The following is a 17,976-nucleotide window of genomic DNA, read 5'->3' as shown; positions in this document are numbered from 1 at the left end:
TCTGCAACCTAATATACTGGCACCTGCCAGAGGACAACAGTGCCTCAGATACATAAATTCCTTTACTTTTTAACCACCAAAATTACCATTACAAGTTCTGTTTAGTGTCTGGCTCCACTTGAACATGTCCAAAGAATGTCAGTATTTCTGAAGCTTGAAGAGAGACAGTCTAAGAGGAGTGTTAACATTTATCCCCTGATAAAGTTATGTCATAGGAGATCTTGGAGCTGTGTAGAGGTTTTTACTCTAATGAGAATCCCAGAGAGAGTTTGGTTATATGAAGAAATTAATCTTAAAAAAAACCCAAACACACAAACAACCACCACCCAAAAAACAAACCATCTCTTCAGTGAAAGCAATACTCACAGTATCACGGTATTGGGTTTTCATATCCATGAGGCTGCATTGCCATCCTGACAGTTTGTTTCCTGGATAAATAAAAGAAAGTCCTTATAATAATTGACTTAAAGTATAGGCAGATCTGTGTATGATTTTATTTCTTTATCCTCCTCTCTAAACCTAGTAATGATATAGTTAGTATTTGGACTGTTGTGGGGGGGGGGGGGGTTATACTACTTTATCATTCATCTGAAAATAAAAATTACTTCAAAGTTACTGGTAGAAAGCATGGTGCTGCGTTCCTAAGGGTGTAGCTTAACAACAGGAGCAGCCACTCACCCCTGCCATGTCCAGAACCCCAATGCAAGAACCAAGGAAACCTGGGAGACATGTTCTCTGCTGACTGTAATCAATACTTGGCCCAATCGTGCTAGTAGATAAGGTAGGAGATACACAACCTGGTGGAGCACATGGTCTGAGTGTCTATATCCATCATCACTGGTAGGGCCCCTTCTCTCGGCTTGTTACGTACACTGTCACTGCTATCACCTCTTCCTTCCCAGTCTTGCAGTCCACAAGATGTGCCTCAGTGCTAGGGAGGAAGTCAGTGGAGAAAGCAAATATTTGAACAATTAGACTGAGAGGCACAAATTTTAATCCAGGGACATAATAGCTGTTGGTTTTAGTTACTGGTGACTCATCTTGTTTCCCACCAGGAAGCCACAGATGAGTGTATTTCAAGTATTACTGATTCCTATTATCTGTAACACTAAGAGAACAAGGAGGAAGAAATTAAAAACATTCAAATCACAGTAAGAACAGAGCCAAATACCACATGGGCACATGTAACAAGCCAGTCTTACTAAACTACACGTAATAGCATACTACAAATAAAACACCACCTAAAACTAGTTAGAAGAGTATTCAGTAGGTTTTTTTACGCAACAGGTCATCCAGATTCATCTTGCAGCTGTCTACCACGAGCAGATAAGCTCAGACACTACTCAGTCAAGCCCCTGGGATGGGGGCGGCTGGGTTTTGGTGGTTTGGGGTTTTTTGGTGGTGGTGGTTTGGTTTTTTATCATGGTAGAACCTAGTAAGGGAAGACTTTACAATAGAGAAAGAGGTGACAATTCTCTCTCACTAAAGCCAGGAAGTGATATTCTTTCTCTTGGATGATTTCCAAGAAGGTCATTCCTTTCAAGGGCTTCCACTCTCCTTCCTGATTAGACTAACAAAAGTACATCAGGGAAGAAAATGTCTATATTAGGTTATTTATGGAACTAATGGCAAGCAATCAAAACTCTTCAAAATTTTAAAAATCAGTAACATACAAAAAACATACCCCAAACTTGCCATAACCTTCTTGGCCATTTCAAAGGAAAAAGGTCGCTCAAATATTTTAACAAAAAGATTCTGAAATTTACTGAAGTGGTTCAAGATCTTAATGCAAATTCTCATGTTTCAGTCACAGAGGGATGGAGGCCTGAGCCTGCACTAAGCTTCAGACTGGGTGCAAGGCCTTGACACGTACCTCAATGCCCAAGCAGATGTGCGCAGATGGGCTCGTAGGGCCCCTTGACTGCACACACGGGGTTCCAGGACCCAGGCTGTATTTCCAACAGCATGGTGTTACAGTGGTGTGCAGCTGTGTCACTCCAGCAACTGCGCCATCACAGAAAAGGACCACTTTGTGTGCCTTGTTACATAGGTGATAGGTATTAAAGCAATGACGAGATGGGGAAAAGTACGTAAGGATGTAAAGGCGGCAGCACAAGAAAGATTACTTACAAAATTTTGCTGTTTGTAGAAAGTTCTCTGTCTGTTCTAGTCATTCACCGAAGTTAGACCCCAGCTAGGCTGTTGTTCATGGGTGCACACACACACACACACACACACTCGTTCAGCAATGTGTTGTTCATCTGCCAATTCCACCCATACATCTGCAGACCCCTCTGCTAAATGTCAATCTCTGTTTTGGATAATCCCACAAGTCTTAGGAGATGTTTTGGTTTTCTTGTCTTGATGGACATAACTAAAAAGGTTTTCATGCTAAATAAAATGCAATGTCAGACTGTAAACTTATGGAGCACTATGAATATCTGGATTGCATCCTCAGGTTTTAACAACAAGGGAACATTACAGAGCATACATTTCTTTGTTCTCAACAATAAAAAGGCTTGGAAAGGACATTGTTAGACAAAGTACTATAGAGACAGCAATCAGCTGAGTCCAGACTGGAACTCTCCCAGTTACCGTACACAGTAAGTAATCTAAGAGCTTGGAAGAGGCATGTCAGAAATGTCAGTTGGACACACATTCTGTACCTCTTGTTGAAATTTCAAAAACTGTACTGTTGGTCACGATGACATTCCCTGAAGGCAGCACCAACGCACCAGTGAATTTGGAGCTTGTAAAAAACAGTGGAAGAAAAGCTCTGGCCACTCTTACTGTCTCAGAATTTATACAACTGACGCACAGCTAAAAGAACTGGCACCCCCCAAACTATAACAGCAGTAACGCCCTCCTCTTCCTCCTACAAGAAGGCCTAATGCAAAAAAGCTCCACTGGGAATGAGCATGGATCAGGTTGCCAGGTCTACCTTTAGCTTCTGATAAATCAGCCAAGAAAGCTATGATGTGGAAACCCTCTGCAAGGAACCAAGCAAAATGGACTGGAATCAGATCATATCACATAAATTACCAAATATGACATATATTACCATAATAAAGAGAGAAATTACATTTCCTGTTAACAGGGGCTGGATGACTGAACAGCAATCAAAATGGAATTCTCTATCAACATCTTATGATATAGAGTCAATAATGTATGTAGCAATTAGACAACATTTGATCATCAAATAAGAAACAAATTCTTGTCTTAACCTGACTATTCTTCTTTTATAAAAGAACCTCAAACCATTTTTCTTAGAGTTAGCAGATCCTTAAGGAGGTACTGAGGCAGCATAGATTGAAAGAATGGAATCCTAACCTGAAACAGAATTTTTCTTTTTGAGGGCATTGCTTTAAAATAAAAATGGCAACTACAGTTCTGAATTGATTCCCTGATTTGTAAGTATTTGAAATACCAAACTGTCTAGTTTGCTGAAATGTCGATAGCACTACCACATTAAAATAGAAAGATATTTGGCAACTTCCATATGCTTTCACATCCATTTAACTGCTTTACAAATTAGTCAGTAAATTTTTCAGATGGGGGAAAAAAAAAGCCTCCAGTATGCAGATTAATAATGATAATAAAATACTATTTCCAAACTCTCTCACAGCACTAACACACTTTGGACACTGCTTCAGTAATTTAGCACATGAATTAATATGCAGGATGTACTCTGTTATTATCAATTTACAAACAATTTACAAATAGGTGTATTTTCTGCTTTGCAAAATGAAGTCTTTACCATGTGAAAGATACAAGATTCTTGTTTATAATAAAATTTCCCAAATATTTTCATTTTCATTCCCAAGCCTCAGATTGATTTGTGTTGGAGGACAAGCCTTAGTATTTCCATAACACAGATAGAGCATCTAAGTCATAAAAGAAATATAATTTGCCTTAAGAATGTACTATGAGAACAGGCACAATTGGGAACTGATCCAAATTCTCCTAGTTTATTCTACAGAATTCTGTCTACTGGACCACAAAGCAGCTACTCACTGCTTGTTATTCTACAATTTTTTATTTTTAAAGTACTACCAAAACCCCCTTTTTCTCCAAAAACATAGCCAGAATTAGCTACCAGTCCTACTGTACTGGTTTATGTTAGTTGTGAGGGAAGTAATTAGTTTGCAAAGCACTTTTAAATGAAAGACTTGCCAATTATTGTTGGACAACATCCTAACTGTTTTCAGGTCCACATCAGATTTCAGTAGGACCAGGATCAGACTCATTTTACACACACATACAACCTATAGAAAAAATATTCTAAGAAGAATGTGGCACCCATCCAGTACTCAGATGAAGCTATGACCCAAAATCTCCAAAACTGTGGGTAGTCTTACATGAAAAGAAGGAAATCGTATGAGAAGGATGTGTAATAGAACTGATTATCAATAACAGCATCATCATCTTATGCTTAACTATAATAAGAGAATCAGTATTACAACCTATAAGCTTCTGTCTTTTCTGTTCACCAACATAATCATTCCTATTCAGCTGCCCATATTCCTAGCTTTCAAATCCTTCCCAATAACTTGACACATCCACATGTGTTTAAAAGCTACTCTATTCTTCTTCAGGGCTTCACAGAATAATTCTATCTTTCCATTTACACACTTCAAGAAAAAAATCCTTCATTTTTTGTGATAAGGACCATCTTCACTGTGTCCCTGGTACAGTACAGAGCACCTGGTCAATGATTAAACTTTAAAATATAATTGCCTTCATTTTAAGAACCTTACATTGCAATAAATTTCTTTTAGTTCTGCCCTTCAACTCTCCCCAAGGATAAAGGAAGTTCCCAGTGTCCACTGACTACAACTACTTTTTTCTTTATCCTTCCCCCCTGCCCCCCCCCCCACTTTTGGACTCCTTTTTAACTAAAGTCTTTGCATTAATGCAGCATTGAAAAATCTGAAGGCTTTACTATGAAGACGACAATTAAAATTAAGACAAATAAATTGGACAGATTACACTAGTCGAATTGCATATATTGTCATATGAGCAGTAGCTGAGTGTTTTTCATGCCTAAGAGGCAACCCTACATCACGTTCAAGCATCCCAGGCTAACACTGCCCGCTGGATCAGATACCTGTATCGTCCAGAATGAGAACAAGCAGAAGCTGCTGCTGACTGTATGTCTGCTTTGCTTCACCTGCTGCTGCGACCAAATGCATTTTTTTTATGTCTGGAAAAATGTTTCTACAATTGCTTACAGAAATACTGCAAATAAGAGTGTTATATTATTCCCTTCTAGCTTACTCCTCCCAAAGGGATCTTAGGAACCGTCTCTTTGCTCTTTCATGTTAAATGTATCCTAGTGACTTTTTTTATCCTCCCCACTGCTTTTGCAGGTCATCTGTAATATATTTTTAATATTGAAAATCTGCATAGCATACGGTTGTTTAATGCCTTCTATTAAAGGCGCTCAAAGCATTTTGTTGTCACTAATCAGTTCAGTCTCACCAACCCAGACGTACACAAGCATTATTCCTATTCTATAGACAAGAAAACAACTACAGAGAAGGCTGAGTGGCAGAATTCATTCCTGCATTCAAACTCAACCGCTAGATCATGAACAGCTTGAAGAAAGACAAACCATTCTCTAATGCTCAGATCTGTACAACTGTATTAACAGGAGTTCCTCCAATAACTTACTCTCTTCTCTCAGATACTTCCTTAGCTACTCACTTATTTATAAGCAGGCTACCTACAGATCTTAACATACCTTACAGAAACCAAGAACAGAGGCCAATATAAAAAAAGCTGTTAAAAAGGATCTTTCCCAGTTATTTTAGCATCAGTATAACAAGTTACAAGAATGCAAAAGACAGAAAAATGTTAGATTTTTCCATCTTTTTCCTTTAACACACCGACTATTCCTTTGACTACTATCTTCAGCACTCTTCATTGACAGCTGAACCACTTTAAACAAGATACTACTAGAAAAATACATTCAAAAACTGTGAAAATAAAAGCATCAACATCTCAAAATTTTAACTCCAAAGCTCTATATCATCATTATAGATACCATCCTAACAGGTCATTCACATATCTCTCTAGCGAGTGCTAAAGTACCAAGATGTGCCTGGTCATGCTGTGAAAATGATACCCTGATTCAGAAGTTTAACATGAGATGCAAGAAAAAAACCCTGTATTTCTCTCTCAAATCTAAGCAGTGAGAAAGTACTATGTTCAAGGAGAATCTTCTGCAACTCATTAGAAACACTGCACATCATACACTATGTAATACAGACTTTAACAAGTAAAAAAGGAAATGGTTTTCCTAGGTTAGGAAACTATTCACACCATAGGCAGTGATGTCATATACGAATGTTTTGGGGTTTTTTTTATTTTAACTGAAAGGATGGATTGTAAACCTAACATTGAAAAACTCCTGTTGCCGATAAATGCAACTTCAGAAATTCTTCTGATACAGTATCATCCTTTGCAGAAACATGAGTTAATTTACACTGTGGCATTAACCTCTATTTTTGTTCATTTTCTATTATTACATGTTATAATTTCTACAGTAGTTTTCCCCTTCATTGCACAGAACGGAGACTGCCCAAAGGATGAATCAGGAATACATACGAAAAGAAGTTCTCCTTGGTAGAAGCTGTGCCTCACTCATGCAGATTAACATCTTGCTCTTGTTTAGTATCATATTCAGTACTCCACACTCTAACAGTAGGAATTAATGAACAAATTGCCACAAGTTAAGCAAGGATGTAAAATTTACTACAAATCTGCAATTATTTTCTGTAAAATGTATACTCTGCCCCAGCAACGCATGCAAAAGAAGTTGGTCTTTAACAAAGAAAATAAATGGCTTTGAATTAGCTCATACTGACCTGACAATAACAATTTGCACGCAGGCAGTTAATGCAAAACAGCTGACTTGGGGTAATTTACTTAGAATAAGGAGGTAGAGACCAAGCAGGTTATTCACATATATATACTCTCAGTATACATGTGCTTACATTATGTCAGCCAGTCTGGCAACATTTTTATAAAATGCAGCCACACCTATATCTTATGCCAATCTAAGTTACATTGTTTCCAGAAAATTTCACTTCTTCAAGCTATGTCTTTCTGGCAAGATGACAAATGTGTGAAATAATCTCTTTGCTCCTCAAACTTGAGACTTTTCACCAGTGTGCATAGGTGGGCAAATAAATACCTGCTTACGGTTTATTTGTAGCTATGCCATTCACAGCTTTTCAGCACGTAACTATCCCAAACTGTATTGTTTCAAAGCGAGACAATTCTAAGACAATAAAGGCTGTTCCTCCTCAGAGGTATTAGAACAGTCTTCTTAGTGTTTATTTTTGTTTTTACAGTGCTACTCATTTATTTCTCTGCTGTACTCCATTTGTTACCCTGAAAGCATGAGAGATGAGCAACATCAAAACTTGAATTACACCACGTGCAGTGAGGCAATGCGGAGACCTCTGAGCCTCCCCAGGAAAACAGACACAGCATGATCTCCAAGCTCCTTCTCCTTCCAAACATCTGCCCTTCTGCTGGGGGCAAGGCAGCAGAGCAAAGAAGATTTTGTTCCATCCAGCCCCGTTCCTGGCACCGCAGCCCAAGAGCAGTATGGAAACCTCGGCAGGGAACGCCAGCGCTTGGAGTGGCTCACCAAGCTGCATGGGGCTTCCAGCCGGCTCTGGTTTCCCAGACCCCTCACTGATCCGGCGAAGATTGTAGCAGTATCAAGGAGACTTCTCCCCATCCATGAGTCCTAATATTAACTGGTATAGACTCCACTCGGCAGTTAACTGCAACAACCCAGGCACAGGCTCGATGATGAGTTCATTTGAAGAGACCTCCGAGAACGTCAGAATCGCATCTGCCACTAGAAATAAAACCAAAACCGCTTTGGAGTCAGTGTAGCTGTGATTTGTCTGTTCTTAAAGAGAACTACACGAACATAGGCATTTATTTGTCTGTGGGCAGTCTCAGCTTTGTAGCAGACATATGATTTTACATGAAATCCAGATGTCATTTAGAACAGTGTCAAAAGTCAGACTAAAATTAGTATTCATCAAATTACTTTCTTAAAGAAAAAATATGCTCTGCAGCTTAAAGAAAGAATTGTAAAAATATCTCAGACTCATGTATTAGCAATGTCTTTGGGTTTTCTCTCGTACAAACACAAAAGCCTAAAGAATCAAGAGTGGAAATATTTTCCATGTTTCTGCTTGGATATGGCTCATAAGTCAGGATCAGTTTATGACTCTCAATACAGAGCTGTCCACCACTGTAGTTTGATTTACATGCATGATATCTACCTACATGAAAAGTCTTGATACACTGGAAAAGACCAAGATGGGCTTTCTACATTTATTTAGCAAACAAATGGAATTACTTTCAACAGTTTTAGGTTTTCTTAGGCAGTATTAGAACTGCCTGCACACTACTCTCTAGTAGTCGGTGCAAGCAGGGGAGAAAAAAAAACAAAAAAACAAACAAAAAAACCCCCAAACATTGCTTATTTTGTTCTGAGACAGCCACCCCAAAGCTCTACCTACCACTCTACAGAGCCAGTTCACCTTCATGCCATGCTGTGCCTACCCAAATTGTAGCAGTCACCCACTTTCACTGAACAAAATGGTGCTTTATTTGCAAAGATTTAAATAAAGCTCTCTTTGTTAATGAAAGATCTCTATTCTTTTCACCAAAAGGCATGATCTCATCATTCTGATATAATTGTCCCATTAATTGTGTGAAAGAAACTTTGCATTGCCACAGCTGAGACAGATCACTCTAGAAGGTGACTCTGGGAGTCTAGAGGGATGTTTACAATTTACCTCATCAACAGGAAGAAGAATGCGTGTCATTTAGCTATTCCCTAAGAATGAGAAAGCAAGATCAGCACAGGGCTAGGCTGACACCAAGATGCCATTCAAAGAGTATCCAGCCCCAACAATGTCTCAGCCTCAGCCTTTCACAATCAGTTGGCCCCCAGTTGCCTTGCAAAATTCCATCTCAGAAAGGGATTAAAGATATCTTTTAGCCAGGAAAATTCAGTTGCACCTTCAGGAACACCTGTTTATTTTAATGGTTGGTGTTGATATTTTCTGCTGCACGGTCATCTTTAAGTTCTGCAAAGACATACTATATGTAGCTTTTTGTTCAATTGCAGGTTTTTGATTAAAAATTGTTTAGATTTGTAAGTCACAGCAAGACAAATTTCACAAAGAAAATGGTATTATTATAGTTGATTTTTTTTTTTTAAAGAAGAAAACATTGTGGTTGTACAATAAATCAATTTCTCTGTTGTAATAGATGTTACCACTCTTAATACAGCTTTTCAGCTAGTGACTTTCTTCAAAGTCACTCTTCCTTCCAGAGTTCTAAACAAAGAAGTGAATAAGAAATGATCAGATACAATAGCTGCATGAAAGAAAAATTGTTTCCTTCAGATGCATCCCAGTCAGTAGATTGTTTCAGCACCTTAATGCTTACTCTTGAACTGACATGAGTACTTGAATCATTTGTAAAACAAACATCACAAGAGCTAGCTACAATAGAAACATGTTACTGTTCAGTGCTTTGAGAGTTTCAATTTATGAAGACTGACAATCTACAGAAGTTTGAGGCTGAAATAGCAGTACTGATCTGGATGCAAGGATGCTGCATTAAATGGCCAGCATGGTCAGTAAGTCCCACTAAGAAGCCTGAAGTCCTTGTGATTACACACTGTTCGTGGTGATTAAAGCCAGAGATTCAGGAATGTGGACTTAAAAGATTGGGCCCATACCCTAATCGCTACAGAAGGCAAGACCAATTAGAACACTATCTCCACCACAGGTCCTTCTACTTTTCTCAGTTGGAGGTAGTGGTGCACACCAACACTTCCTATGCCAGAACAAGTGAACAGAGTTTCCACCTTTCCTCCAGCTCCCACTCTTGTGGCCCAAGATTGCAGTCCCACCCTTGTACTCCCACCACTTCCACTTGTATTTCATCTAAAAGATTGGTTTTGCCTTTTTTGTTTCAGAGTTTGTGTCTGACACACCTGACCCTACAGGCACGGCTCTTCATCTGCTCTTCCTGACATGACTTCTTGGACTTTGTACAAATAGATCTTCATCTTCAAACAGGAAGATCCATTTGAGGGACCATGTATCAGTCTGACCTGCTAGATCTTAGGCCTATCATACTAACACAGAAAACGGACTTCATCCTAGCCCTGGATAATCAAGTAGGGCAAATTCTTGGCAAGGGGAACCAAAATTTGCCTCCTTTAGCTATCAATATTTATGATGTTTCATATCTTGAGATACATATCTCAACTGGGCAAAGCACTGTGGAGTTCTTCCTCTACAGAGAGGAAGTACTGCCTCCTGTACTAACAAGTCCTCAACTCATGCATCTAGAAGAGCAAATGCTTTAGCACTCTGACCTGCATTGGCTTTGTTGTTTGAGGTGGAACACGTGACTTATTTCTGCATTGCCTACAGATGTGTTGAAAACTGCTGCTCATAACAAGCTAATCTCACCACAGGCTGCTTCCCTCCCTCTTTAAGCAGCAGGATACCATCTTTTTCACAGATCTGGCCAAGTGATAGCAGGCTTTTTTCTTGGGTATTTGTTTTGATGTGTCAAAGGGACTAAAAGAATATTTTGTCCTGGTTGAAAAGGGACCAACCTCTGGCCAACAAGTATTGGTGGTGCAGAGGTGCACCCCTTCGTGCCTGGACTCTCTAACACAAGAGTCTTCCACATGACAAGAATCTGCCTATGCAAGCAGCATGGGCTTTACCTATCAAAAGTGCAACATATGAAGCCCACTGTTCCCCACGGCAATTGTCATGCAACTCCCACATTACCAAACGAACAGAAAAAGCATCTTAGGACAACCTTCATGTTATCACTTCAGCATATATAAATTGGAGTACTGAGGAAGCAGGTTTTCAAGAACTGGAGTGCACACCAGGGCATTAACAGACCACACAGTCTCTGCTGTCACTGCTGCAGCAGCTGTTCCCCCTTTTGTTGCAGTTAGGGGACAACAGCATCTGGGTTTCAACCCAATCTCATGAAGTTCAGAAAAAACAGCACCTGTAGGTGGGCTGCTTTTCAGTCAAGCTGACAAAGGCATCCTCATACTTGGCAGCACTGTTCCAAGCTGGCCTGCTTTCCACTCCAGCATGTCTTTCTGATCCGAACAGGCTCTAAATACTGACACCCTGCTCTAAGTCACAGGCCTATAGAAGGGAGCAGATCATCAGCATGGGTGGCTCCTGGCTGTGGAAATGCCAGAAACAGCTTTCCACGGTGAGGGGTGTCTCCAAGACCCCCACTGCTACAGTAGACATGCTTGCTTCCGCCCAAGTTTTGGAATAACTAAAGTGTCTTAAAAAACTCCTCCAGCTCAGAAGAGGTTACAACCTCCAGCTGCCTGTCATCACTCTTCTGCTAGAGATTATCTGCTGGAAGGGCTCTTATTAAACCTGTTCCATAATCTGTTGCCTTCAAAGTGAACTAAGTTAACGTGGGGAGAAAAAGAGAAAAAAAAAACAATAAAAGAAAAGAAAATGTCTTTCTAACCTAACTCGTTTTGACAGACAAGTTAGAAAACAACAACACACACAACGAACAGATCTGAGACCATGATAATCACCAGCTGAAAAGACAGTGACAAGCAGCTGAGGGGCAGTTACCTCTTCTGCAAGCGTAGCAAGATGCAGACAGTAACTTCCACCCGTGACTTCATTAAACTACAATTTTGTCTCCTAAAAGGCAGCTTATTTTCTATGCATTGCTAGAATCAAGAAAAATTGTATTAGTATATTACTCATCTGTGTTGCTAAAGCTAACACCTACTTAACCCACAAACAACACTGCACAGCCAAGTGTCAAAGTACCCAAAGTCTCTTCCCAAAACCTTAGTTTAAAAGACCTCACAACTTCCTTACCTTCAGTAAGTTAACATTTTTCACCTGTTTGTCTCATTCTCTACTGTATCAAAATAGAAAACTGTTTTAAATTATTTATAATGTTCCAAATGCAAGCTTCATTTCAGTATATGAATGTCTATTTCATTCTATGCTCATAAATGTGCTTTTGCAATTGCACAAAATAAAATCCATCTTTGCACAAAAGACTGAATGAGAACCTCCATGCCATAAAATAAGATCCGTGATGACCTCCTTACTGAAGCAGTGCAGGAGTATCTCACCCAGACACTTCCTAAGAGGGTAACTACTATGCTGCAGCAGTATAGCTGGTTTCATTTCTGGTGATGCTAATGATTATTCTTCTTCTGAGTAATTCTGTATTATTATAGCAGTTCTGGGAAACAGCCTCAGTTATTCGGGGGGTGGGGGGGGTGGAGTGTTGTGCTCGTTTGTTTTGGAGTTTGGTGGGGGTTTTTTAAGCTCACAAACATCTTTTCTTGTTTACAGCAGTACTGAAAATCCTAACAGACTAGTTCCTACAGGCCACACATAGATGCCTGGAGCTATGACGGTAGTTCCTCTGAGGACTCCAGGGGCTCACCACAAGGGAGAGAGGTACACAGAAACTATAGAGACTATGCAAGCAATACATAGTGTATGGAAGACGCTTTGAAATGACTTCCTAGCATACATCGGGTGCCTAACACATATTGTTTGAACCTGGGCAAAGCTATGCAGGTGTGAAGGGGCAGCAGAAGAGTTTTGGGGAAGCACATAATTTGCCTACATTAAATGGTTTATGCAATTAAACGGCAAGATCAAGCATCAATTGCTGTTCTAGATATGCAAATGCTTTGAAAATTCCAACCCATGATTTAATTTACTGGATTTCTAAAAATACCAAACCTCTTAAATTACTATTCAATTACACAATAGGTTGCTAGCCTGTAAGCTAGCATTCTTTCCAGAGACAGCTTTTACACTCATGGTCATGTTTTCACAATTAAAACCAGGTAAGAAACTTTATCTCATTATCTTTGGTTATGTTCACATCCTGTTCACGTACATCTTGCTTTCTGTTTTGTCACAAGGACAATACAGCTTAGATACTTTGTACAACCACTTCTGTCTTCTCATTTAATTCTTTTAGTTCCTTAATTCTTGTAAGGTTTATTCAATTTTCAGCTACTGTCAACAACTAAGTGCATCAAAATTTTCCTTTATTCTTTTTGACTCTCTAGAGAGGAAGCTAAGGGGCTGGTGGATGTGTGAAGTTTAAAAATTTAAAACTAAAACCATTAAAAGTTAATGTTGTTAGTCCATTTCCTCCATGTTTTTCATATCAAATACGCTACATTTAGAAGGAAGACTTTTTTGAATTGTCAGTACAATCAACTATTAAAAAAAATAGGTTTTTAACTATATTGTAGAATTATACTCAGATAATGACAACATATATATTTATATAATCTACATCTATACAATTTTTACTTGCAGCAAAACTGAGATTGCACCATACTATGGGAAATGCCCCTCTGATCCTAATGCACAATTCCTGTTTATTCCATAGAAGAAACTATGAAGTACACAGGTAAGCCTTCAAAAGGCATGGTTTTGTGAGAGATTCTTATGGGTACCATCTGTTTAAATCATTAGAAAATAAACTTTAACATTTCACTAAAATTTGTTTTGTCAGGTCATCTCTAGATTCTGTTAAATGAATCTTCTGTCCCCAACACTCACTCAACAAAACAATTTAGAAAGGAAAGCATGTTTGTTCAAGAGAGCCTTAGAACAGAACACAAGGTCCTTCTTGAATTTTGGAAAGTCTACTCCACACTGCTGGCTGTCTTTACACCAGAGGGGAGAGAGGGGGAGAGAGAGAGAGAGAAAACTGTGAGGAGCTGTATCAATATCAAAGTGAGGAGGACATTTCAATACTCTGCCTTTGCACTCCATGTTTCCCATAGAGATAATAAATCAAGAAAGCACTCCAATACCAAACACTGCAATGAAAATTTAAAACAAACAAAAAACCCCACAAAAAACCCAATACTAAAAGCTCCTAAACCCTACAGGACATTCTCAGAGAATCAACAGGGTGACATACCCTGATTTACCTGAAAGGAAGAAAGTTTTTCCTGCTCTTTGGATCTTACGCATGCCAGTGGGTTAAATTACAAGCCTTCCCTGCTTTGGCATTCCCCTCCTTCTCCATGGAGGCCCTGGTCTCCAAACACTGAGAGCATCCACAGGAACAAACAAACAGAAGTTCTGAGCTGATTTTCACACAATTGCTGAAAACCTGTAAAATAAAGGTGAAGAACATCCTGAACAGATTACTGAAAAAGAAAAAAAGAAATCCGCAATACGAGGACACAAGATATTTTTTTCTTAATACAGAAACCCCACTTGCCTAGCTATCATCCTTTACTATGAACAAACTTTCAAAGACTGTTTCTCTCTAGTACTCATGAGTCATTTTCTAACATCGCGTCTTTGGCGGCTTGAAGCATTTTGAAAGTGGAAAGCAAACAAAATTGCTTTTAATGCACTCATAAGAGGGTACTTCAGGTTTTTTAAAAGCCATTTTTTCCTCTATCTTTTAGCTGCTAGGAGGCTTTAAATGGGACCCCTGTAGGTTTTTGTCTGTAAACCATACGAGAGCATAAAAGCTTGGAAAACTTGCAGAGATTCTGAAGCAGGTTCACACAGCTTCATTGAAACTGTGTGTGGTTTTGAAGCTCACCAGGGCTCTACTCACCAGGAACCATTTAAAATTGCCAACTTAAAAAATAGATTTAAAACTCATAAAGGATTATGATGAAAACGCAAGACTTATTTTGTAGCCTTCCAGCTTGAAAGAAAAAATACTATTCTGTAAATAGGGAGGAATAGGTTTTCATTCTCTAAAGGTTTTTGGGTATTGTTTCTCTGAAAACCCTTATAGTAGCCTGAGAAAGGGATCAGAGTAACCTCTGTAAACACAGCCTGAATTAATCTGCATCAAAGTGATTTACCTGTATCAGAAGAATTAAACTGATCAATCCATTATACCAACACACAGTGGCTCAACTATTCCTAAAAGCACCTGCAGGATTGTTACAATGGAAATGTGTCAAATCTTTCCCTGTCTTTGGAATTGACTCTTCTCAATCCATTTCAGTATCAATCAGAACACCCAGCAAGAAAAGAAGGCTTGGAAAACCACCATTGCCATCCATAAATACCATGAGAAGCATGAAACTACTTTCATTTATATGAAGAATCAGTCAAATAATATTTCCTGACTAACACCATTTTCTTGCTATCACAAATTTGTCATTTTACATCGTCAGGTTCACTAGAACTTGGTGCTGTGAAAGAAAATGGAAAAGTATTGTTTTGAATGTTAAGGGAGACATGAAAAGTTTAGCATCATAGGGTCTAATATGGCATTTCTTGTACATACACAGTTGTCAGTGAAGCTGGTGAGAGTTCTGTGAGGAAAGATTGCCAGACTTGATTTTTACTTCAGTCAACATTGAAATTCTACTAAGATACCAAGAAGTTGGTACAGGACAGAAATGAAACTGTTTTTCATGTTTTCTGATGGCAAGCGGTATAATGGATGGATGACGTTTGGTATTATTTAAATTTGTTGTGGGACTGATTTTGCCACTAGTAGTTGCTTTTAGCTTTTATGCTCATTACTTGTACATTTTATACTCCTTGATAGTGAAGAATACTCCGCAGTGCTGTTGGTTTCAGATTAACCATTCAATATGTCAGCAGCTGTGCAATGCCAGGGAATCGATGTAGCTGTTCACTGGGATCATAAAGAACATGGGCTTGGTCACAGAAGCTTATTTTTCCACAATCACAACCAGCCATGGAATTCCTAACTCAGGAAGGTCTACGTAACACCACTGCTGTTAATATACAATACTCCAAAAGCTGTTGACTTTGTTTCCCAGCATCCTATTTGCCTAGGAAACCACTGGCCCACATTAAATAACCAAAATCTATAATATGTGAGCCCTAGCATAAGAGCAGGGGAGAGTACAGATCAACAGTTTCCTAAGTCCTTGCGATAGCTGAGATTTTAAAGAGCTCCCAGAGGTACAAAGGTACAAGGGAAAAAGTTCAAACCATGAAGAGGAAACAAAAATGTTTATCTCTGCCTGTTTGGACTGGAGAGGACAAAGGACCTGACCCCAAATCTAGTGACAGGAAACAAGATACACTGACCGGGAGGGGAAGGGGAATTCCTTGCTGGATCCTACAGGTAAGCAGCAATTCTGAAGCATGGCATTAATATAGCACAAGTGTAATGTAAACAGATACTCAAGTAGTCTGTTTAAAAAAAAAAAAAGAAAAAAGAAAAAGGAAAAAAAAAAAAAGAGGAGGGGGAGAAGTACTATTCAAAGTACTGCTCAAAGAGAGTAAAGTCTGGAAGAGCATGGCCCATAGCTGGCATCTCAGTATTTCTTTTCCATCACTTAGACCAATTTGAAGAAAATCCCTGCAAAGAAGCTTTCATAAGATGGCATTTTTGTGATTCAGTATAGCACCAATATTCCTTTTGGGTTTTATAACTGTTCCTAGAACATTCTTGGCAATGAATTTAAACTTTTTGAATGAGGTTGCATTTCACTGTAAATGGTTATCTGGTATTCACAACACAAAATAAGCATTTGAATATTTATTGTGAGCACATTGCATTTTAGGGAGAACACACAAAGATTCTTACCACAATTATCTTGTTCCAGCTTTAATATATTAGCTGTCACCTCTTTAATGGATCTTGTGAGAAAGGAAAGTTTCTTTCTTTAACTCTCTTTTCCCCCTGAACGCAATTACCACCTCATTCAGAGCTCTTTGTGTCCACCTAATCTCTCTGATTATGTCTCTGACACCACCACAATACTACATGACTGACATACCTGACAGCTGTGACTAGTGACAGAATACTCACAATGAAAACCAGCTCTATGCAGGATGAGTATTACCTACCGCCAGCTTCATAGAACAAACATGGAAGGAAGGTAAAAAAGGGGTGGGGGCATTTCACGACTAGCCTAACCCCTACCGATTTTTCCTCTTTTTAGAGCCAAACAGCATTGACAAGCAGAGCCTCTTTGTACATACCTACCTAATGAACCAATTGTTGGATGAATACAAAAGAACACCCATTAGTATTTTAATTTTGAATTTATAGAGTAGAAAATGCATGTTTGGAGACCTGACTTACAAGTAGGACTTGATGGATCATTTTGTCTCTCTCCAGCCCTTTTATGCTTCTCCGGGTCATAACTCCCAGCTGGTGCTCAACTGTCAGATTTAGGCAGGTGGCAATAGATGAGAGCCTGCAAGGAACGCTATACCTGAAAATGTCATTCCCAGACAACAAGCTGCCACTGGAATCAAGCACAAATTATTTCAGAATTCAGCATTTTGAGCTATAAAGACATGAAGTAGTATTACAAATAATTGGCTAACACAATAGCAGTAATTAATACACTAATCAGGAAAAATATTAACGTAGAGTGCTTTACAAAGCATCTTATACCTAAAAAATTCCAGGTTTTCAAGTGGCATTTCTACATTAAAAGCTTCATCTTGTCAGCACTAACTTCTTTTTTGTTCCCCCAATTAAAAAAAAGGATGAGAATTTTGGGAATAGGGATGAAGCAGATTTTTCCAAATATACTGAATATTCAGAAAAATTTAGTTGCATCATTCTGAGCTCTTGAGCAGCTTCAGAAATTACATTCCCAGAATCAGAGAGAAAGGGCAGAAATCAAACTAACATTTCAAATTGGAACGTCTAGTGCCAAAATACCACTTTGGCATCCAGTTTTCAGAGATGATCAGATAATATTTACAGAAAATTAATCCAAGTGCTTTACATCCATCTGATTTTACATCTAAAACCTGCTCATTTAAGAGTTTTCTCAGACAATCATACAGCAAAAATAAAACACACGAGCTTGAAGGATATGCTCAAGAAATCTTTGTGGTCCAACAGTATGTTATTGAAAGCTGAATTGTTCATTTTCTATCTTAA

The 17,976-nt window shown here is 38.8% G+C and overlaps 1 long non-coding RNA gene across 1 annotated transcript; it reads right to left on the bottom strand.

The window, feature by feature from the left end:
- Nucleotides 1-343: 343 nt before the first annotated feature.
- On the bottom strand, nucleotides 344-17,462 carry LOC115340859. The gene is made up of 5 exons (XR_003923231.2): nucleotides 17,161-17,462; nucleotides 14,048-14,232; nucleotides 11,691-11,791; nucleotides 798-931; nucleotides 344-428 (listed from the first exon to the last, which is right to left on the bottom strand). It is a non-coding gene; the product is annotated as an uncharacterized LOC115340859 (long non-coding RNA).
- Between the last annotated feature and the right edge of the window lie 514 nt (nucleotides 17,463-17,976).

The sequence above is a fragment of the Aquila chrysaetos genome, chromosome 4 (assembly GCF_900496995.4).
Source record: "Aquila chrysaetos chrysaetos chromosome 4, bAquChr1.4, whole genome shotgun sequence".
NCBI classification, from domain to species: Eukaryota; Metazoa; Chordata; class Aves; order Accipitriformes; family Accipitridae; genus Aquila; species Aquila chrysaetos.
The sequence above is the reverse complement of the archived record's forward strand: the minus strand, read 5'-3'. Positions and strand labels throughout refer to the sequence as shown.